The sequence below is a fragment of the Rhinopithecus roxellana genome, chromosome 1 (genome assembly GCF_007565055.1).
Source record: "Rhinopithecus roxellana isolate Shanxi Qingling chromosome 1, ASM756505v1, whole genome shotgun sequence".
Classification (NCBI taxonomy): domain Eukaryota; kingdom Metazoa; phylum Chordata; class Mammalia; order Primates; family Cercopithecidae; genus Rhinopithecus; species Rhinopithecus roxellana.
Genome location: NC_044549.1, coordinates 174,456,687 through 174,482,709, shown reverse-complemented (window position 1 = coordinate 174,482,709; position 26,023 = coordinate 174,456,687). Strand labels below are relative to the sequence as shown.

The window sequence follows — 26,023 nt, the reverse complement described above, 5'->3', positions numbered from 1 at the left end:
TTTTTAACCATTTTTTACAGAAAGTCTATGTATGGTAAATATTTTGAAACTTTTTTATTCTAAAATGTTTCTGTAAGGCCTTTCAAGTTGAATACCACTTTCACTATTCACTGGGTGTAGAATTTAAGTTCAAAATCACTTCAGAACAGTGAACATTTTCCTCCTGTGTTTTCTAATGTACATTTGAGGAAAAGTGTGATGTCAATTTATTTTCATATCATTGTAGAAAATCTGCTTTTATTTTTCTGGAAACTTTTAATTTTTTCATTATCTTTAATTTTTAAAATTTTAATCCACAAAGTGTAATTATTGTATACATTCTGCTTGTCGCCAAGTATATTTTGAAAGCAAAATAATCATTTCTTTATTCAACTTTGGAATTACTCTCTACCTTTTTAAAAATATTTTTATCTCCTCCATTTTTTATTTTCTCTTCTACTAAAATTCAAAATTTAGACAGAACTTTTCTTGAAATGTTTAGATCTCTTGTCCATGACTAATATGACTTTTCTGAAGTATTCTACAATTCTTTGTTGAGAATAATTTTTGGAGAATTACTCTGGTCAACTATCCTGCTTCATAGGTATGAAGCAATTCTATGAGGATTGGGTAGAATGTGCTTCTGGTTACAGAGTTTCTGAAATTACTTTTCTGATATTTGAAGATTCCAAGGCCCTCCTGTTGCCATGCTGACTAGCTTTTCTCAATCATTTGCTATTTTAACTTGTTCCAATGAAACAAGTCAGTAGGAAAGAGTTGGGCCACCTAGGCACCCAGGGTATATTTCCCCAACTTGTCACCTTCACCATTGTCCTTGTGCTCCCTTTCCCTGTTGAATCCTTTTATTCTTAGCTTTGTATTTCTGTGGAACAACTGCCGAAATGTCTGTAAAGGTCATGACCTTCAGTTACCGCCATACATCCAATTTTGTCTGCTTTCCACTTGTTTGGGAATTTTTTAAAATTCTTGCTGCACTAATGATACTTTTAATATAATATTTAATTTAAAAATTCTTCTATCATTGCAGAAATTTTGAGCAGGAGGAAAGATAGCTGCATGCTCTCTGTCTGCTATCTTAATCCCATTTCCCCAGAACAAATTAAGAATACTGCCTGTGCCTGTCCATTTTACATTGCCATGCAGGAATGCCTTAGACTGGGTAATTTATAAAGCACTAACAGTTCTGAAGACTGTACATGAAGCATGGTGCCAACATCTGCTCAGCCTCTGGTGAGACCTCAGGGAGACTTTCACTCATGGCAGAAGATAAGGCAGGAACAGGCACATCACATGGTGAGAGAAAAAGCTAGGGAGTGACGTAAGGTGCCACACTTTTGAACAACCAGATCTCACGTGAACTCAGAGCAAAGACTCACTCATTACCACAGAAAACACTGAGACATTCATGAGGGATTTGCCCTCATGATTCAAACACTTCCCACTAGGCCCAACCTCCAACATTGGGAATTATATTTCAACATGAGATTTGGAGAGGACAAACATCCAAATTATATTATTACTTTTTAAGAATTATATTCCAGACACCAAATTAGAGTAAATATATTACATTAGTTTAAAGTCCTGGAGTCTGACTAAAACGTTATAAATGTGATGGTCAAAGAACAGAAATGGCTGACATTGGAAAATAACTTCGTCTGAATCTGGGACAATATGCATGCTTTTGCCCAGAATAATTCGATAATTGCTTTCATAAAGTGAATAGTTAGCTCCTTTAAAACACATTGAGTATTAATTGAAAAGTCAATTAATTTTAAGAGGAGAAACCATTTGAAGGAGAAATCGTTTAATTGCACACAACTTAGTTGCATCTGCAATTTGCATCTACAAAATTTTTTTCTGAATTGCAAACAGATAAAAATCAGAGTCACTTTGAAAACTTTGGGATGTCAATTTCTCCTGATAAATAATAACACTTAAAAAACCGAATTAAACCAATAATAGAAATAAGGAATACTATTTTAAAGCTAATTGGTTTGTTCTTATCATGGTTTCATCTTCTACTATTTCAAAAAAGTCAAGCGGCAGTAAAAAATTCAAAGTGTTATATGACTTTGTCTGGAAGGATAACGGTGCACTGGGGTCAAAGAATAAATTTTCAAAGGTGAACATACTGGGCTAAAGTCTTACGTGAGTTTATTTGCTCAGTAAAGATGGAGGAATCTTTCTTTTCTCCCTTCCCCCATTACCATTAACTCAGAAGAAAATAGAGACAAAATTCAAATCAGACTCTCTTTTGTCTCCATAAGTGAGACAGAAACTATAGATTTATGTCTAGGACTAAGAGGTAGAATTATATGTTAAAGAATATTAATGATGGAATCCACTTTAGAGTTTGAGTATCAGAATACTTGCAGTTAGACAGTGATTCACGTATTTCTAAAGAAGAGAGTGGGAATGTGACCAAGTAATAAGTGGATAAAAAGGAGACCTGGATACACATTTAGGAATTATTTATTTCAGAGGCACCTAACCAGTGGTCCATGGATTTTTAGTGGAAGCACTTCTAAGGTCTGTGACTCCTTTGATTTTGAATGCAAAATTTTATGCATACATGTGCCCATCTAACGTTCATCAGACTCACAAAGTTTTGGTCTTATAAAAAGGTTGAGTCACAAATGTAATTTAATCTTCTCATTTTACAGGTTAAAAAACAGAGGCCCAGACAAAGGAAGTGACTATGCTCAGTCCAAGCAGCACTGAGCAGCAGAGCCATGAGTCATATGGGTACCTAGATCAGGACTCATCTAACTGTCTTTGGCCACTGTCCTTTGCCTCTACATAACCCCTGACAGCACCAATTCCTCAAAGACATGAAATCTATTTTTCTCATCACCAGGGTTTCACTTCATATCATAGCAACATGAAGTAGGGATAAACTATCCCAGTTTAAGTTATCCCAGTTTAAGCAAAGATACGGCCTTAGTGATCCATATGTTTATTGACATTAATGATCAATGATATCTATAAGAAATAATATTAAGTTTGTAGAAATCTGACAAATGACTGAGCTGTGATGGTGCTCAAGGAGCCATGGCCAGTTTATATTAAGACTGTGTAAGTGCTTTGTGTTTTACTTTAAGCCATTATTTCACCCTAAAGATTTTCTTTACAGATCTATAAACATAAAACAACACAAATTATGCTATTTTACCCATATTTTAATGAAATATATGATACCCAAACATTATATTTAAAAAGAAAATGAATCCCAGAATCAGGGAGAGAATGAACTCTGAAATTGCACTGTCCATTTTCAGTCTATTTTACCTTGAAGGTTTTATATTAACATTACTGTTAATTTTTCTAATGCTGAAGAAATGCACTTGAAAAGTGCACCATCTGTGCTTTGTCTGATTAGCTGGTCAAAATAGAATGGATGTCAAATTCTGAGTCCCTTTATTTTTATGAAAATAAAAAGAGCTTCACTTCTAACTCAGCTTTAGGAGTGAATCAATGAGAAGTCGTCTACTGCATAATCTTCCCCTAGAAAGTGATAAATATTTACAGTATATAATGAGATTTCATGTCAAAAATTGATGGTATTTATTGTGTTTTAATAAAAGCAGACTTGAAAACATTAGTTTTATTAAACAAAAAACAGAATATTGTTTTAAAAATTGCCATTTTCATATTTGCTTTTCCTGTGGAGACCTTATATGCAAAGGCAGATTTTTAGCTAACTGTATTACTATGGAAATCAGCTCCAACTGAATAGAAATAGTACAAAATAATGAAAACACTAATACATCTTTACACATTGTATTATTCATCTAACAATTACTTTCCCTTTTGTGGGGCTCACTTTTCCAGGTTTGGCTGTTTAACAGTCATATTTTTCCCAATATTTATTCTCAATTTATTTTCTCAAACTTGATCCTAAAAATTTACTAAAAAAGAATATTTAAAAGATCACACTGTCTTTTCCTGTGTAAATCAGAAAGATAAGGCTGTTACTAACCCATTTTCTAATTATTTAGGTAAATGTTAGGAGGAGCATTTGTTTCTTATATGAAAAGCTTTTCACAAACAGATCAAATCTGTTATAGGTGGCAGAAACACAGATTTTCTTTCATGACCTTGCTAGATCCTCTGACTCCTGAATAAATTAGTTCAAAGGGTCATCTCTTCAGATTTAGACATTTAGAAGCTAGTAACCCTCCTACAGTGGAAAAAACTCCTAGAGATTGATCTGGAGAATATAATCATTCCTACAGCCCATAATGAAAATGCCATTAAAGATGACTCTACATTCAAGATTATAACTCAAATGCTTATCAGTCTCTAGTATAAAATAATAGAGATCATTAGTGACCATAGCAAACTAAAAAGTGCAGACCCACATAGATGCTAAGATTCACACTTTAAAACAATAGTATGCTGGCCAGAAAAATCACACTTCTGAGTGTTAAATTCCGCCAGTGGTTACCAGATTTTGGTGCTGAAACCACACAGTAATATGTCAATGCTATGGGACTGATTTTATCCTTTCCCCTTTTATGCTCATCCATTAGTCTTCTTCTTGTAGTTTGATGTATTTCTCCTTATCGATACTTTGCTGGTTGTTATGATTAATCCTTTACTGAAGTTTTTTTTTCTAAATAGATGAATTGTGATTCAGAAATGAAGAGAAAATGTAAAATGATCCACAATGAAAAGCCTTACTTCTACCCCTGCCTTGATCTGTCCATTTTTCATTCTGATTCCCATGCTCTGACAGATAACTTCTGTTACTGGTTTATGAGTTTTCACCAATGTTATTCTATTTGTTGAAAGCAAAACAAAGATATCCACAAGCACACACATATTCTTATGCCTCCTATTATAAACAACACATTCCACACTATATATACATTTTTTTTTCTTCTTAAAGTCAATCATTTGAAAACCACTCCCGCTATGGTTTGGATTTGTGTCTCCACCCAAATCTCATGTCAAATTGTAATCCCCAATTTCAGAGGTGAGGCCTGGTGGGAGGTGATTGAATCATGGGGGCGGATTTCCTCTTTGATGCTGTTGTCATAATAGTGAGGGAGTTACTGGAAAATCTGGTTGTTTAAAAGTATATAGAACCTCCCCCTACTCTCTATTCCTCCTGCTCTGGTCACATAGATCATGCCTGTCTCTTCCCTTCTCCTTCTGCCAGTTTGTAAGTTTTCTGAGGCCTCCCCAGGCATGCATCCTGTACAACCTGTAGGGCTGTGAGCCAATAAACCTCCCTTCTCCGTAAATTATCTAGTCTAAGGTATTTCTTTATAACAATGTGAGAACAGACTAATGCAACTTCTTACTTAAAAATAAATACATAAATAGGTTTTCTTCTGGGATTTTTATGGTTTTAGGTCTGACGTTTAAGTCTTTAATCCATCTTGAGTTAATTTTTGTATAAGGTGTAAAGAAGGGATCCAGTTTCAACTTCCTGCATATGACTAGACAGTTTTCCCAACACGGTTTATTAAATAGGGAATCACTTCTCATTTCCCCATTGCTTGTTTTTGTGAGGTTTGTCAAAGATCAGATGATTGTAGATGTGTGGCATTATTTCTGATGCCTCTGTTCTGTTCCGTTGGTCTACATATCTGTTTTGGGACCTGCTGCTTTTTTTTTTTTTTTTTTTTTTTACTGTAGCACTGTAGTATAGTTTGAAGTCAGGTAGTGTGATGCCTCCAGCTTTGTTCTTTTTGCTTAGGATTGTCTTGGCTTTGTGGGCTCTTTTTTGGTTCCATATGACAGTGTGGCAATTCCTCAAAGATCTAGAACTAGAAATACCATTTGATCCAGCAATCCTATTACTTGGTATATACCCAAAGGATTATAAATCATTCTACTATAAAGACACATGCACACATATGTTTATTGTGGCACTGTTCACAATAGCAAAGACTTGGAACCAACCCAAATGCCCATCAGTGATAGACTGGATAAAAAAATGTGGCACATATATACCATGGAATACTATGCAGCCATAAAATGTATGAGTTCATGTCCTTTGCAGGGACATGGATGAAGCTGGAAACTATCATTCTTAGCAAACTAACACAAGAACAAAAACACCAAACACCATATATTCTCACTCATAGGTGGGAGTTGAACAGTGAGAACACATGGACACAGGGAGGGGAACATCACACACCGGAGTCTGTCCGGGGGTGGGGGGTAGGGGAGAGATAGCGTTAGGAGAAAAAACTAATGTAGATGACGGGTTGATGGGTGCAGCAAACCACCATGGCACGTGTATACCTATGTAACAAACCTGAAGGTTCTGCACATGTACCCCAGAACTTAAAGTATAGATAAATAAATAAAATACATAAATATACAAGATATATAAATACACATACAGCGTATATCTACACTGGTGTCATATATATACACACACATAGTGTTTACTTATTCATTTATACAGCAGCATATTTCTTTGTAAGGATATATAGTGCAATTTATTTGACTCTTCCAATAACGGTTTTCAAGCATTTTCTATTATAAACACCACTGCATGCATTATTTTGCACTGCTACAAGTAAATCCATGAGATAAAATAGCATAAATGAGTTGGCTAGATCAAAGGGTAAATTTATTTATAATTTTGAAAAATATTGTCAAATTATCTGTAGAAATTATATTAGTTTGAATCATTATCCATTCTCACCATATCTAGTCCTACTGCTTTGGAAATGAAGGAGCTATGAAACTTATGTTATTTTTGCTAATATTAGCTAAAAAATGATATTGTACTGTAGTTCTAATGCATATTTTTAATGTAATAAGTGAGATTAATCATTACAATGCTTAATACTGAGTGTCAACTTGACTGGATTGAAGGATACAAAGTATTGATCCTGGGTTATCTGTGAGGATGTTGCCAAAGGAGATTAACATTTGAGTCAGTGGGCTGGGAAAGGCAGACCCACCCTTAACCTAAGGGCAGGCACAATCTAATCAGCTGCCCGTGCGGCCAGAATATAAACAGGCAGAAAAATGTAAAAAGAGACTGGCCTAGCCTCTCAGTCTACACCTTTCTTCCATGCTGGATGTTCTGTGCCCTCCAACATCGGACTCCAAGCTCTTCAGTTTTGAAACTTGAACTGGCTCTTCTTGCTCCTCAGCCTGCAAACGGCCTATTGCAGGACATTGTGATGGTGTGAGTTAATACAACGGCCCATTGTGGGACCTTGTGATGGTGTGAATTAATACTTAATAAATAAATAAATATGAGTTCTGTATATATTAGTTCTATATATATTAGTTCTGTCCCTCTCTAGAGGGATATATATATAAAACTAATATATACAGAACTCATATTTATTATATATATTATTTATATATTTTTTATATATTTATATATCCTATTAGTTCTGTCTCTCTAGAGAACTCTGATTAATATAGATTTTGGTACAAGGAGAGGTTCTAGAGGAACATAATATTAAGAATGAAGTTCTTTTATTGGTTTAGGGTTTCTGGAGTTGGCTGCTTAATATGATTAGGCCAAAAAATGCTAAGGACTCTACTTCTAATAGTATGGAGAACACTGATAGTCCTTGGTGTGAACTGTTTATAGAGTTATGTAAAATAAATGCATTTGACAGTCCTGATTCATTGCTCATTAAAGGAAAGGAGTTTAGTGGCTCTATGCATAATACCTTTGGCCATATGTGGAGAACCAAGGAACATAATGAAGCTGGGTGGTTGCTCCTAAGTTCAGTGGACAAAGTGATGAAAGAAAATAATGAATTCAGGGATTCTATCTCCCAGCTTCAGAAGCAGATACTGAGTCTCAAATCTGCTAAGATTGCCCTGAGTGAGAGTTCTATCTCCTGTAAAGAAAGAGCTGAAATTGTGGAAAAACAGGCACAAGCTCTTATCATGTGAGTGGCTGACCTGCAATTAAAGGTGCATGCACAGCCTTGCCAGGTGTCTACTGTTAAAGTGAGGGCATTGATTGGAAAAGAATGGGACCCTGCAACTTGGAATGGGGACGTGTGGGAGGACCCTGATAGCTGGGTATACTGAGATTGTAAACTCTGATGAACCTTTCTTGCCAGAAGAAACAGTCTCCCCATCCTCATCAGTGGCAACATCCCCTCCCCAACCCTTGCTGCCATCAGCCTTTCCACCTTCATCTGAGGAGATAAACCCTGCACTGCCTGAGGCAATAGTGATGGCCTCCCCTGAGGCAGTTGCCAGATGAGATAATGTTGATTCTCCTCAGGAGCCTCCCCCAACACCTCTGTTTGCTTCTAGACCTATAACTAGACTAAAGTCCCAACAGGCCTGTAGATGTAAGGTTGAGAGTGTGACTCATGACAATGTGTGCTATGCTCAAGCAGAACTGCTTGAGTTCTCTAATTTATATACACAGAAATCTGGGGAATAGCCATGGGAATGGACATTAAGGGTGTGGATAATGGTAGAAGGAACAGAGAGTTGGATCAGGCTGAACTGACTTCAACCCAGTAAGTAGGATCACAGCTTGGGGAGTTAAAAAAGGTTCTAGTAGTTTATTTTCTTGGTTAGCTGATATATGGATTAAAAGATAGCCCACTGTGAGTGAGCTGGAAATGCCTGATCTCCCTTGGTTTAATGTAGAGGAAGGGATCGAAAGGCTTAGGGAGATTGAGATGGTGGAGTGGATTAGTCACTTTCGACATGCTTATCCCAGTTGGGAGGGTCCTGAAGATATACCCTTGACCAATGCCTTGTGAAATAGATTTGTGAGGGCAGCACCTGTGTCTTTGAAGAGCCCTGTAATTGCTCTTCTCTGTATGTGAGATCTAACAGCAGGAACTGCAGTCACTCAACTACAAAATTTAAACACAATGGGAATAATTGGATCCTGAGTGGCAGCACTCAATCATCAAAGAGAAGGTGGGCAAAACTATCATAATGAACAGAAGAGACAAAGCAGCAATCAGAATAGTCTGACTCATGTAGAGCTCTTGCATTAGCTAATTAATCACGATGTTCCTATAAGTGAAATTGATAGGAAGCCTACTGCATTCTTTTTTTTTTTTTTTTTTTTTGTGGTGAAGTCTCACTCTGTTGCCCAGGCTGGAGTGCAGTGGTGTGATCTCGGCTCACTGCAAGCTCCACCTCCCAGGTTCATGCCATTCTCCTGCCTCAGCCTCCCAAGTAGCTGGGACTACAGGCGCCCACCACCATGCCAAGCTAATTTTTTTGCATTTTTAGTAGAGACGGGGTTTCACCGTGTTAGCCAGGATGGTCTCAATCTCCTGACCTCGTGATCCACCCACCTCAGCCTCCCAAAGTGCTGGGACTACAGGCATGAGCCACCTCACCCAGCCAGAAGCCTACTGCATTCTTACTTAATTTATGTAAGCAGAAAACGTCTAGGCAAGGGGAAAAAGACTAATTTGGATTATAAAAACAGAATCACAGCCCCTCAATCAATTTCCAGACTTGAGCCAGTTTACAGACCCAGAACCCTTTGAATGAAGGAGAGAGCAGGTCCCCTTGGGAAAGGACCCCACTATATAGCTGGCAACTTATGCAGTGACTCTTTCTAACATCCTTTCCCAAGGAGACCTCCCACCTTTTACCAGGGTAACTGTGCACTGAGGAAAGGGAAATGATCAGGTATTTTGGGGACTACTGGACTCTGGCTCTGAGCTGATACTGATTTCGGGGGACCCAAAACATTACTATGGTCCTCCAGTAAAAGTATGGGCTTGTGGAAGTCAGGCAATTAATAGAGTTTTAGCCCAGGTACAACTTACAGTGGGTCCAGTGGGTCCTGAGACTCATCTTGTGGTCATTTCCCCAGTGTCAGAATGCATAATTGGCATAGACATACTTAACAGCTAGCAGAACCCCCACATTGGATCCTTGACTGGTAGGGTGAGGGGTATCATGGTGGGAAAGGACAAATGCAAGCCGTAAGAGTTGCCGCTACCTAGAAAAATAGTAAGTCAAAAAGAGTATCGCATCCCTGGAGGGATTGCAGAGATTAGTGCCGCCATGAAAGACACAGGGGTGGTCCCACCACATCCCCATTCAACTCTCCCATTTGGCCTGTGCAGAAGACAGATGGATCTTAGAGAATGACAGTTGCTTATCATAAGCTTAACCAAGTGGTGACTCCAATTGCAGCTGCTGTACCAGATGTGGTTTTATTGCTTGAGCAAATTACCACATCTCTTATTAACCCAGTATGCAGCCATTGACTTGGTAAGTGTATTTATCTCCATTTCTGTCTGTAAGGCCCACCAGATGCAATTTGCTTTCAGCTGACAAGACCAGCAATATAGCTTTACTGTCGTATCTCAGGGTATATCAACTCTCTGGCTTTGTGTCATAATCTTATTCGGAGAGAACTTGATCAGTTTTTGCTTCCACAAGATATCACACTCGTCCATTACATTGATGACATTATGCTGACTGGATTCAGTAAGCAGGAAGTAGCTAGCCAACACACTGGACTTATTGGTGAGACATTTGTGTGCCAGAGGATGGGAAATAAATTTGACTAACATTAAAGAATCTTCTACGTCAGTAAAATTTCTAGAGGTCCAGTAGTGTGGGGTTTGCAGAGATATTTCTTCTAAGATGAAGGATAAGCTGCTGCGTTTGGCCCCTCCTACAACCAAGAAAGAAAGAAAGAGGCACAACACCTAGTGGGGTTATTTGGATTTTGGAGGCAATACATTCCTCATTTAGGTGTGTTACTCTGGCTTTTGGGTCATTTATCAAGTGACCCAAAAGACTGGCAATTTTGAATGGAGTCCAGAATAGAAGAAGGCTCTGCAACAGGTTCAGGCTGCTATGCAAGCTGCTCTGCCACTTAGGCTGTATCACCCAGCAGATCCAATGGTACTTGAGGTGTCAGTTGCAGATAGGGATGCTGTTTGGAGCCTTTGGCAGGCCCCCATAGGTGAATCACAGTGGCGGCTTCTCAGATTTTGGAGAAAGATCCTGCTGTCTTCTGCAGATAACTACTCTCCTTTTGAGAGGCAGCTCCTGGCCTGTTACTGGGCTTTGGTGGAAACTGAATGTTTGACTATGGGTCATCAAGTCACCATGAGACCCGAACTGCCTTTCATGAACTGGATGCTTTCTGATTCATCTAGCCATAGAGTGGGTCATGCTCAGCAACATTCCGTCATCAAATGGAAGTGGTATATACATGATTGGGCTCGAGTAAGTCCTGAAAGCACGAGTAAGTTACATGAGGAAGTGGCTTAATTGCCCATGCTCTTCACTCCTGCCACCCTGCCTTCTCTCCCCCAGCCTGCACCAATGGCCTCATGGAGAGTGCCCTATAATCAGTTGACAGAGGAAAAGAAGACTATGGCTTGGTTCACAGATGGTTCTGCACGATATGCAGGCACCACCTGAAAGTAGACAGCTGCAGCACCTACAACACTTTTCTAGGACATCCCTGAAGGACAGGCATGAAGGGAGTCTTCTCAGTGGGCAGAACTTGAAGCAGTGCAAATTGTTGTGCACTTTGAATGGAAGGAGGAATGGCCAGATGCGCGATTATATACTGATTCATGGGCTGTAGCCAATGGTTTGGTTGAATGGTCAGGGATGTGGAAGAAGTATGATTGGAAAATTGGTAACAAAGAATTTTGGGGAAGAAGTATGTAGATGGACTTCTTCAAGTGGTCAAAAACTGTGAAGATATTTGTATCCCATGTAAGTGCTCACCAACGGGCAACCTCAGCTGATGAGGATTCTAATAATCAAGTGGCTAGGATGACCCGTTCCATGGACACCACTCAGCCTCTTTCCCCAGCTGCCCCATCATCGCTCAATGGGCCCATGTACAAACAAGCCATGGTAGCAGGGATGAAGGTTGTGCATGAGCTCAGCAACATGGACTTCCACTCACCAAGGCTGACCTGACTATGGCCACTGCTGAGTGCCCAATTTGCCAGCATCAGAGACCAACACTGAGCCCTCGATATGGCACCATTCCTTGGAGTGATCAGCCAGCTAACTGGTGACAGGTTGATTATATCAGACTTGTGCCATCATGGAAAGGGCAGAAGTTTTTTCCTCACTGGAATAGACATTTATTCTGGATATAGGTTTGCTTATCCTGCATGCATAGCATGGCAGGTAGGCCTGCCAGGACTACCATCTGTGGACTCACGGAGTGCCTTATCTACCATTGTGGTATTCCACACAGCATTGCCTCTGACCAAGGCACTCACTTTACAGCAAAAAAAAAAAAAAAAAAAAAAGCTGCAGTGGGCTCATGCTTCTGGAATTCACTGGTCTTCCTATGTTCCCCATCATCCTGAAGCAGTTGGATTTATAGAATGGTGAAATGGCCTTTTGAAGTCACAATTACAATGCCAACTAGGTGACAATACTTTGCAGGGCTCAGGTAAAGTTCTTCAGAAGGCTGTGTATACTCTGAATCAGCATCCAATATATGGTACTGTTTCTCCTATAGCCAGGATTCACGGGTCCAGGAATCAAGGGGTGGAAGTGGAAGTGGCACCACTCACCATCACCCCTAGTGATCAACTAGCAAAATTTTTGCTTCCTGTTCCCATGACATTATGTTCTGCTGGCCTAGAGGTCTTAGTTCCAGAGGGAGGAACACTGCCACCAGGAGACAAAACAGCGATTCCACTAAACTGGTTAAGATCGCCACCTGGACACTTTGGGCTCCTCCTGCCTTCAAGTCAACAGGGTAAGAAGGGAGTTACAGTGTTGGCTGGGGTGATTGACCTGCACTATCAAGATGAAATCAGTCTACTCCTCCACAATGGAGGTAAGGGAGAGTATGCATGGAATACAGGAGATCCATTGGGGGGCCTCTTATTATTACCATTCCCTGTGATTAAGGTCAATGGGAAACTACAACAGCCCTATCCAGGCAGGTCTACACATGACCCAGACCCTTCAAGAATGAAGATTTGGGTAACTCCATGGGGATAAAAACCTGGACCTACTGAAGTGCTTGGTGAAGGCAAAGGGAATACAGAATGGGTAGTAGAAGGCAGTCGTCAATACCAGCTACGACCACAGGACTAGCTGTAGAAATGAGGACTGTAGTTGTCATGAGTATTTCATCCTTCTTTTGTTAAAAATATGTTTGCACATGTATACACCTGTACTAAGAAAATATCTTCGTTTTATTTCCTTTCTCCTTTATCATGTGACATAATATTTGTTGACTTCACATCAGCACTTAAGTATTCACTTTATGTAATAGTATTTGTGTTGGGGATTGGTGCATTTCTGGTTGCACAAAGGATAGTTGTATTATGTTAGGTGTAATTACGACCTTACTATTGTCTTTATTTGAAGATTATGTAAAATCTCAGGAGATGTGTATGGGTTCAAGTTGACAAGGGGTGGACTTGTGATGATTAATACTGAGTGTCAACTTGAGTGGATTAAAGGATAAAAGGTATTGATCCTGCGTGTGTCTGTGAAGGTGTTGCCAAAGGAGATTAACGTTTGAGTCAGTGGGCTGGGAAAGGCAGACCCACCCTTATCCTGAGTGGGTGCAATCTAATCAGCTGCCAGTGAGGCTAGAATATAAGCAGGCAGAAACATTTGAAAGGAGATTGACCTAGCTTTCCAGCCCACATCTTTCTCCATACAGGATGCTTCGTGGCCTTGAACATCAGACCCCAAGTTCTTCAGTTTTGGAACTTGGACTGGTTCTCCTTGCTCCTCAGCCTGCAGATGGCCTGTTGCGGGACCTTGTGATTGTGTGAGTTAATACTTAATAAACTCATATATATATACTTCATTAGTTCTGATCCTCTAGAGAACCCTGACTAATACAATCATCTTCTCGTATGTTTCAAAGCCACTTGTATTTTTCTTACACATAAAATATCTGTACATATCATTTGCCCATTTTTATAAAGTTATTAATCTTGTTTTTCAATTTATAGTTTATTATGAATTAAGGGTGTTTGCTCTTTGTACAATCAGACATAAATATGTCTCACTTTGTTGTTTGTTTTAATTGTTGCTAAAAGTGGTTTCATTTTTTATGAATTTTTTTTAATGCAATTGAATTTATCAACATTTTCTTTTATGAGTTCGCAGACCTTTTTCACTCTAAGGTTATAAGGAAATTAATGTTTTCTTCTAGCATTTTTATTATTTCATATTTTTACATCTAAATCTTTGATTCTTTTTGAATTTACTATAGTGTACAATGTGACAAATGGGTCTAACTTTAAGGAAGAGTTCACCTATGTCTCACAGTTTTAATATGCCATCGTTATTATACAATGTACTTGCATATGTGCTGTGGTCTATTTAATGAATTCTGTTCAACTGATTTACTTTTCTGTTTACTCATAAATATCATAGTGCTTTAATGATGTTTTCATATATGGTAGGGCTTAGTGCACTCCCAGTGCTCTTCCTTGTTAGCTTTTGAATATTTTGGTTTTGTTTCATTTTTTTATATGAATTTCATGAGATTTTTCTAGCTTTATTTTTACAAAAAATACAAAAACTATGTATATTTGCATTAGGATTATAAAATATGTATTAATTACCATGGGACAAATGAATATATTTATGATGCAAAGTATCCTATCAAAAATGTAATTTCTTTTTCCATTTTTCAAGCTTTATTGTGTGTCCTTCAGGAGCTTTTTAATATGTACTTCATGTATATTTTGCACAATTCTTGTGAGATTTATTTTTGATTATTACATTTTATGTTAATTAATGTTTCTTTGGTAAGGTGTTTTCTTTTTAAATAAATTCTATCTGGTGTTTTTATAATGCATAAGAAAACAATTTATTTCCCCAGTAAGTAAAATGTGACTTTGGAGCTGATATACATACAGACAGAAATAAGAAATAGATGTACATATACACATGAGATTTTCATTTTCAAGAAACTTATATTTATTCTTATGTTATTTATTTTCTTTAATCTAAAACGAATATTGAACTTTGTCAAATGGCTTTTCAGGAGCTTAGATATGATTCTATTATTTTTCTCCTTAAATTCATCAACCACATGAATTACATTAATAGATGTCCTAATATGGAACCATCTTTGCATTTCTGGAATTGAATCTGGTTGATTTTTGGTGTATTTTAAAGTTTAATTATTACTGAAATCTATTTGTTAATATTTTATTTAGAATTTTTGCATTGATATACGTGAGATTGCTCTTTAATATTCTTTTGTGTGCAGTCTTTCGATAAATTTTTGCATCTCTATTATATTCATTGCAAAATCTTACTTGGAAATGTTTTCCTTTTGCTAATGCACTAGGCACTTTTAAATAGCATTAAATTATCTACTCATTAAGGTTTGTAGAATTCCTCTGTGAATCTACCTGTCCCTGATGTTTTGTGGGAGTTGGCTAATTCTTGTATGGAATCAGCCTGTTTGAATTTTCTATTTCATCTGAGGTAAGTTTTGGAATATTTTATATTCCTGGAAAATAACACGTCATTCAGGTTTTCAAATTTATTCAGATATTAGAGCAAAATTAGTTTACTGAGTTCTAAATTACCTCTATTTCTGTGAATATTTCCCCATTAATTAATATTTATTTTTGCTATTAAATGCTCTCTCTCTTTCTCTTGATGAGATTAACAGTATATTAGTTTTTTAAAGACATAGAAATTTATAAATCAAACTCAAATAAATTTAAAAAATAAAAACATAAATAAAATTTGACATTATTCTGTTTTCTAGTCCATTAATTCATATTGTCATAGTACCATGTAGCAAACAACAACAAAATCTCAGTGGCATTGTCTCACCCTTGAACTTCAATATTTGCTGGGGCAGTTTCTCTCCTGACTTTGGTGGCTGAAGCAGTTCTTTTTTATGCTGAATTGCCTTGTGTAGCTCTCCCCTAGGTGTCTCTCATCCTTCTCCTAGGACCAGCAGGCTAGTTTAGGTATGTTCTTCCCAGGGCAATGGCAACAGCACAAGAGGATTTCCTCAACTGTTCAAGCACATTGTAAGCCTCTACTTGCATCACATCTGCTGGCATCCCGTTGCCAAAGGAATCGACATGGCTGAGCCCAAATCAAGGGTAGAAGACATACACAAAAAGAACTGAAAAAGTGGGAAAGGTATCTGTCTACCAAATTTTCTCTCCATTCCTTCAGTTGATTTCATTTACCATTTTCTAATTTTTTGAGTTGAATATCTATCATGACAAGGATTTTAAGATTATAAATTTTCGGCCGGGTGCGGTGGCTCAAGCCTGTAATCCCAGCACTTTGGGAGGCCGAGGCGGGCGGATCACAAGGTCAGGAGGTCGAGACCATCCTGGCTAACACAGTGAAACCCCGTCTCCCCTTAAAAAAAAAAATACAAAAAATTAGCCGGGCAAGATGGCGGGCACCTGTAGTCCCAGCTACTCGGGAGGCTGAGGCAGGAGAATGGCGTGGACCCGGGAGGCGGAGCTTGCAGTGAGCTGAGATCCGGCCACTGCACTCCAGCCTGGGCCGACAGAGCGAGACTCCGTCTCAAAAAAAAAAAAAAAAAAAAAAAAAAAAAAAAAAAAAAAAAAAGATTATAAATTTTCTTCTAAACCCTGTTTTATCTAGATCCTATAGATTCAAAAGTGTCCTTATTACCTTGTCTCCTATATATGCCGCAATTTTTATTTTCTATTTTCTCTTCAACCTAGATTTTAAGAAAATGTTTTTACAAATTTCAGGAAAAGGAAGCTTTTTCTTTTTTTGAGATGGAGTCTCACTCTGTTACTCAGGCTGGAGTGCATAGGCTCAATCTCGGCTAACTGCAACCTCCACCTCCTGGGCTGAAGCTATCCTCCTGCCTCAGCCTCCCGGGTAGCTGGGATTATAGGTGTCCACCACCATGCCTGGCTAATTTTTGTATTTTTAGTAGAGATGGGGTTTCACCGACTGGTCAGGCTGGTCTCTAACTCCTGACCTCCAGTGATCCATGCACTTCGGCCTCCCAAAGTGCTGGGATTACAGGTGTGAGTCACCACATCCTAGTTTTTGTATAGTTTTATTATTACATGGTCATTAGAGAAGCTTGCAACTGTGATTTATTTATTTTTAATGCAGAATGGATTAAGGATTGTCTGGTGGTTTAATATACGATCAATTTTCCCAAATATTCCAAAGTTTATTCAAAATAAGGTACAGAATTGCCTTATCAATTAACTCACTTTACTATTTATATTTGTTTTGATATTCTGTATACTTAATATTAAGTTTTCATCCACTTGATCTGACATGGACCCAGAAAGGTGCAATAACACCTCTCATTAGTGTTTTCATGTCTATTTCTCCCTCTGTCACCTGCCCTTTATGCTTTATGAATGTTTGGCACATTTATGCTTTATGAATGTAACTGTAATATGTCCATTGTGAACACTTCGGCTATTAACTTTCCTTTTTTCTTTTTTAATGCTGTTTGGCTGGAGACCCTAGTTTATTTTTGTCTTTTCTGATATATACTTTTGCATTCTTTGATTTTCAGTCTTACTGAAGTACTTTGTTTTAGGTAAGTCTATGCCATAGAATATAGAATTGGGTTCACTATAATCCATCCTGAAATTTTTTTTTTCTTTTGAAAGCTAAGTTAAACCTTTTAATAGGTTATTTACTGATACAAAAATTTACTGATACAAAAGCAGTGTTTTGTCTTTCTTACATCATATTATTTGTATTGCATTTCCTTTGTGGTTTTAAAAACAGTATTTCATTGTAAGTTTTGTTTTCTTTGCTTCTTTTGCATTGCTTCTCTGCTAATCAAGCTATTTGTATTTTTCTTTATTTATTACCTTTATAATAATAATTTTACATTAGACCTTTATTCATGTACTCCTTTTGAATACATCATCTCTAAGTTCCCTGTTATGAATAATAATTAAAAATTGGAAATTTCCTCTTCCTTTTCTCTTTTCCTCATCCCTCTTACCTGACTTTAGTTACTAACGGTGTTTACTTTTAATTAATTAAATTAGATTATGAGTTTATTTAATTTCTGATGCCCTTTCTTCCTTGCCTGTCCTTTTTTTTTTTTTTTTTTTTTTTTTTTTTCAAGCTGGATTGCAGTGATGTGATCTCTGCTGCAACCTCTGCCTCCGGGGTTCAAGCAATTCTCCTGCCTCAGCCTCCTGGGTAGGTGGGACTACAGGCGCCCGCCACCATATCTGACTAATTGGTGTATTTTTAGTGGAGACGGGGTTTCACCATGTGGGCAAGGCTGGTTTCAAATTCCTGACCTCAAGTGATCCACACACCTCAACCTCCCAAAGTCCTGGGATTACAGGCGTGAGCCACTGCACCTGGCTGCCTGTCCAATTTTTGTTAAATATATTATTTCTGCATTGGCAGGGCATATGACATTTATTTTCTATTCTGACATGTCAACTTCCATATTTGCTTTCATTTAGATTGTATACATTCAGTATTTATTTTCAGTCATTTTGCCAGTGTTTGTCTAGTTATTTCTTATTTGGCCCAAATTCATTCTCTAGTGATCCTCTCAATAAGAGCTCAATGGCACAAGATTCTCTGAGCTCCTGCATGGTAAAAGCTGTTTGTTTATAGGTATTATATATTAAATCAAATTTGAGTAGCTATACTAATCTTTGACTCAACGTTATTACTTTGTGTATTTTGCAAGTGTTGTTCTACAGCCTTCTCATATTAAATATTTGTAAGAAGAAATATAAGACTAGTATTTTGTTCTTCTCTTAGGAACTTCTATTTTTATTTTTTTCCTGGTTGCTCCCGTAACTGCAGGTCCTCCTCCCTTCTCCTATTCTCTTTCTCCTCCTCCATCACCTCCTTCTTTGCCTTTACCTTTTAAAGGGCAAATATAAGTCTTAGAGTTGACCATACTGGATCACTTTTCCTGGTCTGCTGGGTATGCATTGACAATGTTGAACTTTACTGAAGCCTGGTGATCCTGGAAAATAGTACGCATTAAATAAATTCTCCACTGTTTTGTGTTCCGGGAAACTGCTTACTGCAAAGCACCACACTTTCACGCAAGACTTAGATAATACTCATGGATGTCACCTTGTTTACCTATGACAAGGGATAAACAGACTCTCCGGATTCTCATTCTTTGCCTCATAAATGATTAGCTTAACTGTTTGCCCCCCCACCCTCATCAATCAGGGCAAAACACTTGTTAACTAAATTTTGATTAATTTTTTCTCCTTCCCCCAGGAATCTCAACTTTGACCCACCCTCTGCCTAACCCAGCAAACAACCCCTTGTTAACAGCCCCTCCCCAAAATAGGCTGATCTTAGGGCAGAATATTTTCTGATTTATTGTCTGACCCTAGCAATTTCTTCTGCTTCTTCATCATTTTGGACGCATTCTTGCCTCCTTCCTAGGCACTGCTTATGAAAATTTGCATGATTCTTAATATTTACATTCAAATCCCCAAATTCTCTGGATATTCTTTTATCATCCTGTGAAATTAAACATAGTTGGGAAATAAAGTATGAAGAAGACAGAGTGAAGGGTGCAGGGCTCCTTCGATGGGATCCATTATCTCCAATTTCTTTTGTACCTACTACCTCTTCTTCACCATTCCTCCCGAATCCGACTGATCTCTTATTCTCAATCTTTTTACCTTGAGCCTAAAATAAGGCTTTTGAAAAAAACTCTGGTTTTTTTGTTTGTTTTTGTTTTTTGTTTGTTTTGTTCTGCTTTGCTGCACCATTTTCCCTTACAGTAATCAATATGGAGTGGCAAGTAAGGAGAAGGAGACAGGGATTACAGAGGAATGAAACAGAATAGTACTTTATATTTATATGAACTATTTTCATTAATATGATAGAAATGCCCTTGAGTCATACACAGTCTTGCTAATGCTTCCTCTTACCCCAAGGCCCCCAAATCTGCCAGATAACTGGGTGAATTTGGGAAGGGATGTCTCCATTCCCCAGACAGAGCCAAGCAACATCTTCGGACACCTCAAGTCCAAGTCCCATAGGTAATAAGGTGTTGAGTTAACCTATCCCAGCCTCCTTTGATGCCATCTTTTACTAAGAACATCTGACTAGATAATACCCAATTATATTTCTTCTCTTCATCTTTTTATTTTTTGTAATACCCAACATACTAGTTTACTGCCCATTCAACTTCCTATGTTAATATCTCTTTATTTTTCAACCCAGAATTACATAGTTATTTTATTTTTACAATGAAAAATGTTTTTACCTCTCAAAGTCTCTGTTTCTTTATAAAATGGGGATTATTATATCTTTTTTAGAGGAGCCATTTCCATGATGCCATCAAGAGAGTGTGCTGAAATTGTAGATCTGATCCTATTGTGGAGATCAGAAATGACTGTTTCAATATCGGTTATAATTAAATGTTTATAATATATAGTAATTTCCATGATTATAAAAATATTAGCTGGTCAGAAGAAGCCTCTAAAAATCCAAAGAAAAGCACTGGAAATGGAAGTCTTCCCATGGCCTCTCAGATGCTGCCCTTCATTTATTGGGACTGTGCTTACCTTCAGTAACTGCATGTTCCTGGGGTTTTGGCTCAGATAGGTGCTCATGGAGCCCCAGTTTGCCACTTAATTGTTATTATAATGATATGATCAGGCACATCTGGCTGAAGGAATTGGGGCTACAGTGTTTGTATTAATATCTAGCAAAGCAAAAATATAGAATGACTTTTCACTTAATGATCAGGATAGTGGTTAGTATCTGTAACATCAACTGTTTTGCCTGGTCTGTTCCTTAAAGTTAATTTGCAATGAGAAATTCCCTACCCTCCTCAGAGGGGGTTCTGCTTCTGATACTTATTTTTGTATATAATCTTCAGAAGGGACAATTAGTGGCAGAGTTGTGTTATGTGGCTTATATGAGTTGATTTTATCAGGTGCTAAGGAGAGGAGAAGGCAGGCTTGGCATCCAGCATGAGGTTTCTTTCTGATCCTCAGTGAGTGGGCATCCAGATCCCTCCATGGCTTTTGGACATCCACGTTTGTGGCAGATCACTGTGACTCATTTGGCCCAACTGGCTGACAGACCCATCTGTGTTAAGGAACCCAACTCAGATCTGTGTAGTAAGGGAGCAAAACAAACCACATATCTGAATCACAGGACAGAAGGAGAGCTAGTCATCTGCTATTTTTTTTTTTTTTTTTTTGAAGTTAAATAAGGTTTTCCCTTCAAGCAGGTGGAGGGATGTACCTTACAGGACTTTTGTGATTGGCTCCCAGCCAGTCTTCTGCGTTTTTCACAGCTGGCATCACGATAAACTAATTTTTTTTTACTGAATTGACCCTCTATTACTTTCATTTTCATCAGCTCACAACCAATTGATGAGATATAATTTAATACAATGCAATTAATGTTACCAGATTTTTCATAGCAAAGCATCAAAAAATGAGTCAAAACCTAAGTGCCGACAAGTGGGAGTTGGAGTGTAGGAATAGGAAACTTAGAAGACAACGTAACCCTAAGAGAGAAAGAAGCACTAAGAAATACAAAAATAATTTATGCTGCCAATGCTGAGAAAGAAAGAGATTATGAAAACCAAGCTAGACAGCAAATGGTTAATAATTACTTTACTAAGATGCTTCTAAGGATTCAAGAAACCTTCCCCAAAGAGGTGACCTGTAAATTGGGCCTTGGAGGAATGGGGGAAGGAGGACATCAAGGTGGTCAGGAAAATAAAGGCTATTTCTAGTAGAGGGGAGAACATGAATGCAAGCAGAGAACTGAGAAAAAGCATTCATGGCCCCATGAGATTTGGCACCTGTCATTTTCCACCAACACCCTAACACCTGAACTATTTACTATTTGTATAATTTCATTATAAAAGCTTTGAAGGTGAAGTTAGGCTTATGGATTTTTATTTTATTCAATGGGTTATAGTTCATTCTCAACATTATTTATGTTGACATTAAATTGTACCAGATTCTGGACATTGGTTGTCTCTTCAAGGTGGCTTTTGTGTCCTTTTGACATGTCTCCAACATTGTTTTAGTATTTTCTTGCTTTTTTGAACAACTCGTTGTGTATGATTTTAGTTGTAGCTCTGAAATCAACCTTTCCTCTAAGGAGCCCTGATGACTTTTAGTGGAGACTGGTATTTAGGAACCAATATTTGATTACTAGCTGTGCTCATTGCTAGTAGCATTTCATTGCTTGTAGCTTATCCCAATGTTCAGAACTAGGAAAAATAACTGAAAATGCACACACACACACACGTACACATATTTTTCCTGTGTTTACCTGATTATGTATTAAAAACGATGAATTTACCTGATAATTACAATTCCAGTCACCTGTGTTTATTCCAACTATACTACCTTCCATGTTTATAATCCCCTTCTCCAACAGTGACAATTTTGGCATCCATTTTGGCATCGGTATATTCACTTATTCGCTCACTCACAGAATACACTGAGCAAGATTTCAGAATTGTTATTCTGTACCATAGTGCAAATCAATTCTATTAAGTGGAATTTACTATTTGTGTTTTTTAGAGCAAAACTTATAAATAGTAAAATATACATATCTTTACAATTTATTGAGTTGTGATAAGTTGTGAGATGTGAAGACCCTGTGTGCTTTCATGAAACTCACCCTGGTATTAAGATACAGAAAATGTCATCATTGTATAAAGCTTCCTGTTGCCGCTTCCTGGTAAATTCCCTCATCTAATAGGTTAGAGTTTTCTCTTTTGAATTTTGACGTATATGAAATCATGTAGTGTGAATTCTTTTTGGGTCTGGCTTCATTTGCTTAGTCTTTCGTTGTCTAAAAGAGTCATCCATATTATTATATGGATAGTTTTTCATTTTTATCGCACAGTATTATTCCATTGCATGTTGATATCAAAATCACTTACCTATTCTTTAGTTGACAGGCATTTGTGATGTTCCCAATTTTGAACAGTTAATAAAGCTGCCATGAATATTTCTCTAAAGTCTTTTGTAAAAATGTATTCTCGTTTATGTTAGGTAAATTCATAGGAGAGTAGAATCGATACATCATAGGGAGGATATATGTTCAGTTTTTAAAAACTGACAGGTTTCAAATTGATTGTGTAATTTTTACTCTATTATCAAAGTATAAGAATTGTAGTTGCTCCATATCACTGACAATATTTAGTGTTGGTCTTTTTTTAGTTTAACCATTCTGCTAAATATAGAGTAGTATCTCTTTAGGATTTAATGGCATTTTCCAGCTAACTAATGATTTTGGATCCTTTTTCATTTATTTATTGGCCATATATACTTATTTCTTTGTGAATTCTCTGTTCAGGTCTGTTTTCATTCAATTGTCTTTTTATTGCTCAATTATAGGATACAAATTTCTTTGTCTTTTGCCAGATATATCTTAGGTTATAAAGATATCTTAGATTTTCTTTTAAAAGGTTTTAAGTTTAGCTTTTAAAAACAGGTCTATGATTCATCTCAAATTAATTTTTGCATATTGCATGAAGGACAGGTCAAGGTTCATTTTTTTCTATGTGGTTATCCACATAGAAATCTTTCAGTGCCATTATCAAAAGTTAATTGACTGTACAATTTTGAGTGTATTTCTGAACTCTATGTTTTATTCAACTATCATTTTATAAATATTGCACTGTCTTTATATTGTAGCTTCATAGTATGTCTTGAAGTCAGGTACTGTTAGCTCTCTTCCTATGTGTATTATTTTCCTTTTTCAAGATTTCTTTGACTATTCTAGATCATTTGTACTTTGAGAGAAATTTTAGAATCCGCTTATCAATTTTTAAAATAAAAAGCATATTGCAATTATGATTGGGCTTATGTTGAATCTGTATATCAACTTGGGAAGAGTTGTCATCTTGATAATACTGAGTCTTCCAATCCATGAACACAGTCTTTCACCCCATTTACTTGGGACTTTAAAAGTTTCTCTCATTAATATTTTATGGATTCTGTACAGAGATTTTATTTGCATTAATTTATCTTGAATATTTTATGTGTTTGAAAGTAGTGGAAATGGAACTTTTAAATTTTTATTTTAACGTGTATTGAGAACTTGCTAAATTTGCTATGTAGTCTAGTGGATATTTGTATATCCTTTAAGATTTACTACACAATCATGTCATCTGCAAATACTGACAGTTTAATTTTTTTTTTTTTTTTTTGAGACCATATCTCACTCTGTCGCCCAGACTGGAATGCAGTGGTGTGATCTTGGCTCACTGCAACCTCTGCCTCCTGAGTTCAAGTGATTCTCCTGCCTCAGCTTCTCGAGTAGCTGGGACCACAGGTGCACACCACTACGCCCAGCTCATTTTTGTATTTTTAGTAGAGATGGGATTTCATCATACTCTCGAATTTTTATGCCTTTCTCTTGCATTATTGTACTTTCTTAAACTTCTCGTTTAATGTAGAGTAGAAATAGTGAGAGAATATCTTTGCCTTCATCATTGTCTTAGAGGGAAAATATAAACTACTGAAGAGAAAATGTGAATCTCTTTATAAAATTTTGTACAATCCTTGTAGAGTATTCATGCTAGTCATCTCTGTACTGTTCCAATATTAGTATATGTGCTGCCACAGCAAGTACATATTTTCTCTGAAAATCTGTGACTGTCTTGAAATCAGAATTCATGATTTAGTTATCTTTCTAGTCTATGCACCTAGCATAATGCCCCAAACATGCAAGAACTACAATAAGTGTTTTTTAAATAAATAAATAACAATTTCTTGAAAGATTATTTTGTAGAAATAACCTACTAATATCCTATGACCCTATTTTTCAGAGTATGTTCTATATAATACTAATTCTAAGAGATGATATCATGTACTAATGTAAATTTTTTATTGACAAATAAATTTGGGAGATTCTGGATCTAAAAAGGAAAAAGATTTACCTACATAACAGAGTAGACAATTCATATTTACACTCATTTGTAAAAATTTTCCTAACCTTGTTAGCTATGTACTTAAATTCCTTCATGATCCACATTTCTACTGATGGTTAGAAAGTAAGGTAAACTTTCCAGTTACAGACAACTCAAAATTTTCCAGTTTAAAATCTCCTCATTTAGTAAATGTTCACTCAGTTTAACTTCTCAAGGTGATACTCACCATTTCCTTTTCCAAATGGTGTCTGGAATTGTGCAAATGTCTTCTGGGGCTTACTCTTAGTGAACTCAGATTGACGTGTAGCTTGTCTCACCTTACTCTGGGCAATGGCCTTTTTTCCTACTGTTCTGTTGTTCAAGTGACTATAATAGATATATCGTAATACTTGCTGTCACAGAAAAATCAAGTCTCAAGGTATCTGTCCTTATAGCTATGGGTTGAATTATATCCCCTCAAAATTCATGTGACAAAGTCCTAATTCCTAGTAACTCAGAATGTGATCTTATTTTGAAATAAGACCATTGCTGATATAAGTAGTTGAGAGGTTATTAAGATGGGTCCCAATCCAATATGGCTATGTCCTTACAAAAAGGTATAAGTTTGGAGAAAGACATGCAAACAAGGACTATGCCATGTGAGGATAAAGGCAGAATTGGGGGTGATGCTTCTACAAGCCAAAGAACAGCAAATATTTCCAGCAAACCACCAGGAGCTAGAAGAGAGACATGGAACAGATTCTTCACAGTCTTCAGAAGAAACCAATCCTGGTGATATCTTGATCTTGGACTTCCAGCCTCCAGAACTGTGAAACAATAAATTTCTGCTGCTTAAACTGCTCAGTTTGCAGTGTTTTGTTACAGCAGCTTTAGTAAACTAATATATTCATCCTTTCTTCTGGATGTTATGTTTGTACTTGGTTCTCACTGACGTTCTAAATCTTCTGATTTTCAGCTGTAACTTCTGTTTCTTGTTTAGATTGCCCACTCCACTCTATCTCCTATGTGATCACCTTGCAATTTGCTCTGTTGACCCATGGAAGACCAACTGTTTTTACTTCTCAGCTATTTCCAGTTTTTACTTCCAGCTACTTCGTGCTCCCAGTGAGAGCACGAAAGAAATTTTGAATCCCTTCCACATCACAGAGCTGTCAAGGGATATTCCACTGGCAAAATTTCCTGCTGTTTCTCTCCCTAAATATGTCTATAATA

At 37.1% G+C, this 26,023-nt stretch overlaps 1 non-coding gene across 1 annotated transcript; it reads right to left on the bottom strand.

Moving 5' to 3' along the window:
• Nucleotides 1-24,406: 24,406 nt before the first annotated feature.
• On the bottom strand, nucleotides 24,407-24,513 carry LOC115892124. Its single transcript, XR_004052015.1, has one exon. It is a non-coding gene; the product is annotated as a U6 spliceosomal RNA (small nuclear RNA).
• Nucleotides 24,514-26,023: the final 1,510 nt, after the last annotated feature.